The sequence below is a fragment of the Tursiops truncatus genome, chromosome 6 (genome assembly GCF_011762595.2).
Source record: "Tursiops truncatus isolate mTurTru1 chromosome 6, mTurTru1.mat.Y, whole genome shotgun sequence".
In the NCBI taxonomy this organism is placed as follows: domain Eukaryota; kingdom Metazoa; phylum Chordata; class Mammalia; order Artiodactyla; family Delphinidae; genus Tursiops; species Tursiops truncatus.
The window spans coordinates 78,366,919-78,374,949 of NC_047039.1; positions in this window are offsets into that span (position 1 = coordinate 78,366,919).

The window sequence follows — 8,031 nt, forward strand, 5'->3', positions numbered from 1 at the left end:
AAAGTTTGACAGTTTCTTATGTCCACACAGAGACCTATATGTGATTATTCATGGCAACATTATTCTTAATAACCCCAAGCTAGAAAAACTCAAATGTCCATCAAATGATGAATAGATAAACAAAATTCTACCCATGCAATGGAAGGTTATTCATCAGTAAAAAGGATGAAGTATTGATAAATGTTGCAACATGGATAAATATCAAAAACATTATGTTAAGTGAATGAAGCCAGACACAAAAGACATAGGTCTTTGTGTCATTGTATAGCTCCATTTATATGAAAGGTACAGAAAAGCAAATTGTGACCAAATCAGGTCCGGCTGCTTACCGCTCAAAAATCAATACTCAGGGACTTCCCTGGTGGTGCAGTGGATAAGACTCTGTGCTCCCAATGCAGGGGGCCTGGGTTTGACCCTTGCTCGGGGAACTAGATCCCACGTGCATGCCGCAACTAATGAGCCTGTGTGCCACAACTAAGGAGCCCGTGTGCCACAACTAAGGAGCCCACAAGCTGCAGCTAAGTAGCCCGCCTGCTGCAACTAAGACCTGGTGCAACCAAATAAATAAATAAATATTTTTTTAAAAAAATCAATACTCAAGAGAGGCAAATGTTGGTAGAAAGGAAAGTTGCTTTTAATCAGAATGCCAGCAATCTGGGGAGACGGTGGATTCAGTGTCTCCCAAAAACCACCTCTGAAGATTCTGCTCAGTGATGAAAATGTTTAAAGGGTAAAAGGGAAGTAATCTCAGTTAATCATTGAGATAGGGGGTCAGAGTCGTTGCTGTCCCCCACTGTGTGCAGGCTTGTCTCACAGGCTTGTAGATGCTATCTTGTCACACAGTTTGTTCATATATTTTGTTGGTGCGATCACTGAAGGGGAAGCTAGGGAAGAGATCTGGTCATCTGTTAATTACTTATTTTTCATTTCTATTTCTTTGATCTATGCAAAGCACCAATAGGTTGGGCAATGTATTCTGTGATCAAAAGATTTGAAAGCTGTGCTAGGGCCGAAGTTGAGTAGAGCATGGGGGTGCCTGGTTTAAGGTTAGTGGCAAGACAAAGGTCCTCCTGCAGAGAGCTCTTTCCTGCCAAAAACTGTTTACCACTCTATAGAGACACAGAGTAGACTAGTGATTGCCTGGGATTGTGGATGGGAACACAGAATGGCTGCAAATGGGTACAAGGGACCTTTGGGGGGGGGCAACGGAAATATTCCAAAATTGGATTGTGGTAATGGTTGTGCAACTCTGAAAATTTACTAAAATCATTGGATTGTACACTTAAAACAGGTGGATTTTATGATATGTAAATTATATCTCAATAGAACCTTTGAAAAGAAATCTCTGCAGCATTCAACAATATTTAGTAATGACAAAGATTCTCTTGTTAACCAAACTCTAGCTGGGCTCCTCTGAGCCCTCTTCTTGGCTTGTCCTCAACCTCAGCCTACAAACGCTGAAAAAACACTAACATAGTTTCTAATAGTGCAAGGTTGCATCCCTAAGGATGACTCTTAAAGCACCTGCCTGAGAAAACTCAATGCTGCCAAAAAGATATACTGTTTGTTCCAGCCAACACCTAAAGATAGGGCCCCTGTCTCCCAGTCTCTGTGGGAGGGTAGGAGCCTGACTTCAATAAGCACCAGTTAGCAAACCCAGATGGGTTTTGCATGGACCAATCCCCTTCCTTCCTAGGTCTTGTAATTTTTCACTTCTCTGACTCTGCTGAGCCCAACCCGCCAACTTCCTCCCTGTTCCATCATTCTCCCAGTCATCTCTGCACAAATTGAAGTTGAGTTCAGTTCACTCTAGACTATTTTCCCTATTGCAAAAGTATAATACTGATTGAAATCTGTCCTTACCACTTTGACTGGTATCCAGCTTTATCTTTTTTAAAATAAATTTATTTATTTATTTATTTTAATTTTAGCTGCATTGGGTCTTCATTGCTGTGCTTGGGCTTTCTCTAGTTGCGGCGAGCAGGGGCTACTCTTCATTGCAGTGCGTGGGCTTCTCACTGCAGTGGCTTCTCCTGTTGCGGAGCATGGGCTCTAGGCTCACGGGCTTCAGTAGTTGCAGCACACAGGCTCAGTAGTTGTGGCTCGTGGGCTCTAGCACTCAGTCTCAGTAGTTGTGGCACACGGACTTAGCTGCTCTGCAGCATGTGGGATCTTCCCAGACCAGGGCACGAACCAGTGTCCCCTGCATCGGTAGGCGGACTCTCAACCACTGTGCCACCAGGGAAGCCCCCTCAGCTTTATCTTTGACAATAATTAATCCTTAAAACATTCTCACTCACTCATTCATTCATTCATTTATTCTAGTCAACAAATCTTTTGGGGGCACCTTTGCCAAATGTTGTGCTATGTGTTACAGAAAGATAGAGAAAACATCCTTTGCTGTTGAGGCGTGCTGAGTCTAAAGAAAAGACAGATGTGCAATTACTCTTCCATACGATAAGATTTATAATGGAAGTATATACAATTGGTTTACTTATTTTCCTGTTTTCCCTCTCTGACCATTCCGTTCCTGTCTCCCTACTCTTGGTAGGTGTCCTCTGCAAGCCGACCTTTGTTCCCTTCTCATTCTGTAGTCTCCTGGCAACCTTATAGTGCCAACTCTCAAGCTCTTTGCAGCTTCTTCTTAAATACCTGTACAGGTTGAACGTTTTCATTTCCTGATTTGTTTGTGCCACTTATTCTCTGTGTATAGAACGCCCTTTCTTCCATCATTTCATGTCCAGTGTTATCTATATTTTGAGATCCATCTCCTCCATATGCTACTTCCCTTGTGAAGCCTATCTTGATTCCTTCCATAGCTTCTGCTCAATTCCTCTGGTACTTGAAAGATGATATAGCATTATGGCTAACTTCTTGAGCTCTGGTGAGAGATACAGCTGGGTTTGCATTCTGGCTTTGCCTCATTTTCTTTATCAACAAAATAGGGATTAAAATAGTTATACCTTTATTGATTGAAATCTCTATCTCTAGCCTGGACTGCTCTCTTAGGGTCAGTTATGCATCACTGTCTAATGGGTATATCTGAAGGTTATCCTAGGCAATCTCAAACTTAATATACGTGTCCAAAGGAAACACATCTTTCTTTCCAAAACTACATTAACTGTAGCATCGTCATCTTCCTAGCCAATCTGCCTTTATTTTAATTAATTAATTTATTTATGTTTTGGTTGCACCCTGCGGCTTGTGGGATCTTAGTTCCCCGACCAGGGATTGAACCGGGCCCAAGGCAGTGAAAGTACAGAATCCTAAGTACTGGACCGCCGAGGAATTCCCCAATCTGACTTTAAAACTCTCTCCTCTCCGCTTTCCTGGTGGCGCAGTTGTTGGGAGTCCGCCTGCTGATGCAGGGGACACGGGTTCGTGCCCTGTAGGCCCGCGTACCGCAAAAAACAAAAAACAAAAACTCTCTCCTTTGCCTTCTCACCCAGTTGTTGGCTACAAAAGAAAGGATATTCTCTACTATATTCATAGTCACTGTGTGCCAAGTTATATCACTTTTGGCTCCTTAACACGAGGGAAGTGTTAGAGGGATTGTCCCTTTCCTTCCCCCTCAGTTCCGTATTTACTGCCGTAGTTTAGTTCCTTCTTATTATCTGTCATAGATCTTTCCTATCACCTTATAAACTATTCAAGGATAGGAACTATGATTTGTTACTTTTGTATCCTCTATGCCTGACTTAAAAGGTATTTAATAAATATTTGTTGAAATGAGTTATTTATTTATTTATTATTTACTTATTTTTGGCTGCACTGTGTGGCATGTGGAATCTTAGTTTCCCAACCAGGGATCAAACCCCATGCCCCCTGCAGTGGGAGTGCAGAGTCTTAACCACTGGACTACCAGGGAAGTCCTGAATTGAGTTATTTATATTAAATTTCTCTGTGAAGACATTGGGAAACATTTCCCAAAGATATGGAACTTGCAAGAAGGGCAAACTTTTAATAGTCTTGGAGCATGACTTAAAGGTGGTCATAAAAGTCAGTAGAGGGTTCCCCTGCAACAGGGTTCTTACTCTGCTCCTTCTGCCTGAGTTTCCAAAAAGACAGCAGCAATGCCAGCCCTGGGTATTTTGGCTTTATTGTCTTGAGATTTTTGAGTTTCCTTTATTACTTACTTTCTTTGATCTCTCTCTCCTTCCTCCTCATTTCCTGGATCTCAAAGAGTCTTAGCTGTCAGCTACCTGCCAGCTAAGTCTAAGTGTGAATTCCACTCAAATGCTGAAGAACGTTCAAGTAGTGTACTGGAAAAACTAATGAAGACAGTGGGACAAGAAGGCTCTGGCTTTTTATCTCTGAGTTGCTTCTGAAGATATCCTTACCTTGCTGATGATTATAACTGGTCCTGGTCAAGTGCCTAGAGAGCAGAGGACCTTAGTGCCTTCTTTCGCTGAACTTTTAACTGGGAAACTGGGGTGCCTCAAAGCCTACATCACAACCTTCAGACACTGACTCTTGCTCTGCTTATGTCTTTTCACCTCCCAGCTGCAATCCCCCCTCATGTCCACAACCTAAGCAGTAATGAACATGTATTGGGCATTTAGTATGTACCAGGTAATTTTTTTTTTTTTGCAGTACGCGGGCCTCTCACTGTTGTGTCCTTTCCTGCTGCGGAGCACAGGCTCCAGACGCGCAGGCTCAGCGGCCATGGCTCATGGGCCTAGCTGCTCCGCAGCACATCAGATCTTCTCAGACCGGGGCACGAACCCGTGTCCTCTGCATCGGCAGGCGGACTCCCAACCACTGCGCCACCAGGGAAGCCCCTGTACCAGGTAATTTAAATGCATTTCCTCATTTAAACCTCAAAACCCTCTTATGAAGTAGATACTGTTATTATTTCCTGGGAAATAGAGGTCCTGTAGCTTGCCCAAGGTCACAAGTCCCAGAGCTAGGACTCAAGCCCAGGTGTGATAGGCAGATTTCTAAGATGGCCCCCCAATGATCCTGCCTCCTGGTAGTATTCATGTCCTGTGGAATTCCCTTTTCTTGAGTGTGACTTGCTTCTGATGAATAGAATACAGCAAAAAGGAGGAGATGGCACTTCTGTTATTAGGTTACAAAAGATTGTGACTTCCCTCTTGCTAGTAGACTTTATTGCCTTCTCACCTTGCATGCTTTGAGGAAGCAAGCTGCCATGTTGGAGAGGTCCACATGACAAGGAACTTAGAGCAGCCAATAGCCAAGAAGGAACTGAGGCTCTCAGTTCAAGAGCCCAGGAGAAGTTGAGACCTGCCAACAATCATAGGAGTGAGATTGGAAGTGGATCCTTTTGCAGTCAAGCTGAAACTTTGCTTGCAGTCTGTAAGAAACCTTGAACCAGAGATTCGACTAAGCCATACCCAGATTTCTGACCCATAGAAACTGAGATAATATTGAAATATCTTTAATTGACAAAGATTTTTTAAATGTTACTGTTCAGTGTTACACAGTACATATCAGTATATCACTCCCAGGTTGCTGATGGGAAACATGCTTGTATAGACTTTTTGAAGTCAACATGGTATATATATCAAGAGCACTAAAAAAAAAAAAAAAAAGAGTACTAAAATTGTTTTTAATTAAACATTTTTTTATTGAACTATAATTGATTTACAGTGTTGTGTTAATGACTGTTGTACAGCAAAGTGATTCAGTTATACATACATATACATTCTTTTTTAAAATATTCTTTTCCATTAGGGTTTATCATAGGTTATTGAATATAGTTCTCCGTGCTATACAGTAGGACCTTGTTGTTCAGAAACTGTGAGATAATAAATGTTGTTTTAAAGCACTAAAGTTTTGGGTAATTTGTTATATGACAATAGGTAATATACCAGGTGAATCTGATTGGTTTCAAAGTTCACGCTCTTCACAATTTTATTAGGTTGTTTCCCACTACTCTATACTGTTTCCAAGTGAGGTTGACTTTCCATCCTTTCTTGGATGGCCTCTGCATCCCCTAGGAGAATCCCTGGTTCCATAAGAGGTTTGTTTTTTGTTGTCTCCATTCTTAGTTCCAGAATGCAGAAGTTTAACACCTTTTTAGTCCCTTGCTCTTGAGGTTAGGACAGCTGGGCTAAATAGCTAGATATTTCAACCTCCAGCAGCCCAGAGAATGCCCAATGTTTTTAGGGTCAGGCATCTTTGTTAACTAGCCTGGCTCAGCTGCCCTGCTCAAAATCTTTCTCAGGGTATTTCTCCAAATTTGGACAAACACTGCATAGGCCAAGTCTTCTTTCCTTCTCCAGGTTCCTACTTATATCATTTGGAGTGTCACTCTCTCCAAATGCTATATTCCAGTGAGAGGAGTCATATGCTAACTAGGCTTGTTTTTGGAGGGCAAAGACGGTGTTACGTTAATATAGACCCTCCCTGGGTCTGACAGGCAGAATCCAACTGGGCCAAGGGCTTACAAACACGGAAACTTGAGCTGATCTAATGTGGACTTAGAAAGTACCCAGTCTAATGGTGCTCAACTCCGGCATCACAGAATAATCTGGGGAGCTTTTAAAAGGTAGGATGCCTGAGCTCTACCACAAACCAATTAAATCCAAAATTTGGGGTGGATGAGATGTTGGATCTGTACATGATATTATGTGCATTCCTGTTTTCTGCTCTGGTCTTTTTCACTTCCTCGCATGTATGTACATCATCCTGCCAGAAGTCCTCAGTTTAAAATGACTATCTTCTCTCCATCCTTCATTAAATAAACATTTACGGGGCTTCCCTGGTGGTGCAGTGGTTGAGAGTCCGCCTGCCGATTCAGGGGACACGGGTTCGTGCCCTGGTCCGGGAGGATCCCACATGCCGCAGAGTGGCTGGGCCCGTGAGCCATGGCCGCTGAGCCTGTGCATCCGGAGCCTGTGCTCCGCAATGGGAGAGGCCATAGCAGTGAGAGGCCTGCGTACCGCAAAAACAAACAAACAAACAAACCAAAAAAACAACATTTACGGACTGATTACTATACACTAGGCACTATATACTATATACAGACATTGGAAATACAATGGAGACCATGAAAACAGGTCTAGATGAGAACTGAGGTCTCCAGACATCTTCCTTTAGGCTGTCGTCTTCTTTTTTTTTTTAAGGAGGGTGAGACATTTGTTTAAAGTTTATTATTATTATTTAAAAATTAACTATAGCCCATTCTTCTAAAATTATTTATTTATTTATTATTATTTTTTTTTGGCTGCTTTGGGTCTTCGTTGCTGCACGCGGGCTTTCTCTAGCGGCAGAGAGCTGGGGCTACTCTTCCTTGTGGTGCGTGGGCTCTAGGTGTGCAGCCTTCAGTAGCTGTGGCACGTGGGCTCCGTAGTTGTGGCTCCGGGTCTCTAGAGTGCAGGCTCAGTAGTTGCGGTGCACGGGCTTAGTTGCTCCGCGGCATGTGTGATCTTCCCGGATCAGGGCTCGAACCCGTGTCCCCTGCATTAGCAGGCGGATCCTTAACCACTGCGCCACTAGGGAAGCACAGTAGCCCCCTTCTTTATTGAGGTATAGTTGACATATAACATTATATTAGTTTCAGGTGTACAACATAATGATTTGATATTTGTATACACTGCAAACTGATCACCACAATAAGTGTAGTTACCATCCATCACCATACAAAGTTACAAAAGCTTTTCTTTCTTGTTAAAGTCCATTTTTTAAAATTGAAGTATAGTTGATTTACAATATTATGTTAGTTTCAGGTGTACAGCAAAGTGTGGTACGATCTTTTTAAATTGTTACAGTAAGCTGCAAGGGATAGACTCAGAAGGAAGTCCGATAGATATTCTCAATGAAAAGAATCTGTTCTTGGGTGGAAGCCCCGCCCACGTGAGAGGGGCAGAAGGCTTCAATTCCCGCCCCACGCAGGTGAGGGGGAAGCCCGCCCCTCTCTGCAGCAAGCCTAGTAAGTGTGCGGAGCCGCCTTCATTCTTTCACTAAGAAAAGCGGAAGGGGACCCCACCTCCTACGTGCCCGTGAGGGGGCGGGGTCGGCGGACTGGGCGTGAGTTGATTGGCTGGGAGGCGGGGCGCAACGGGT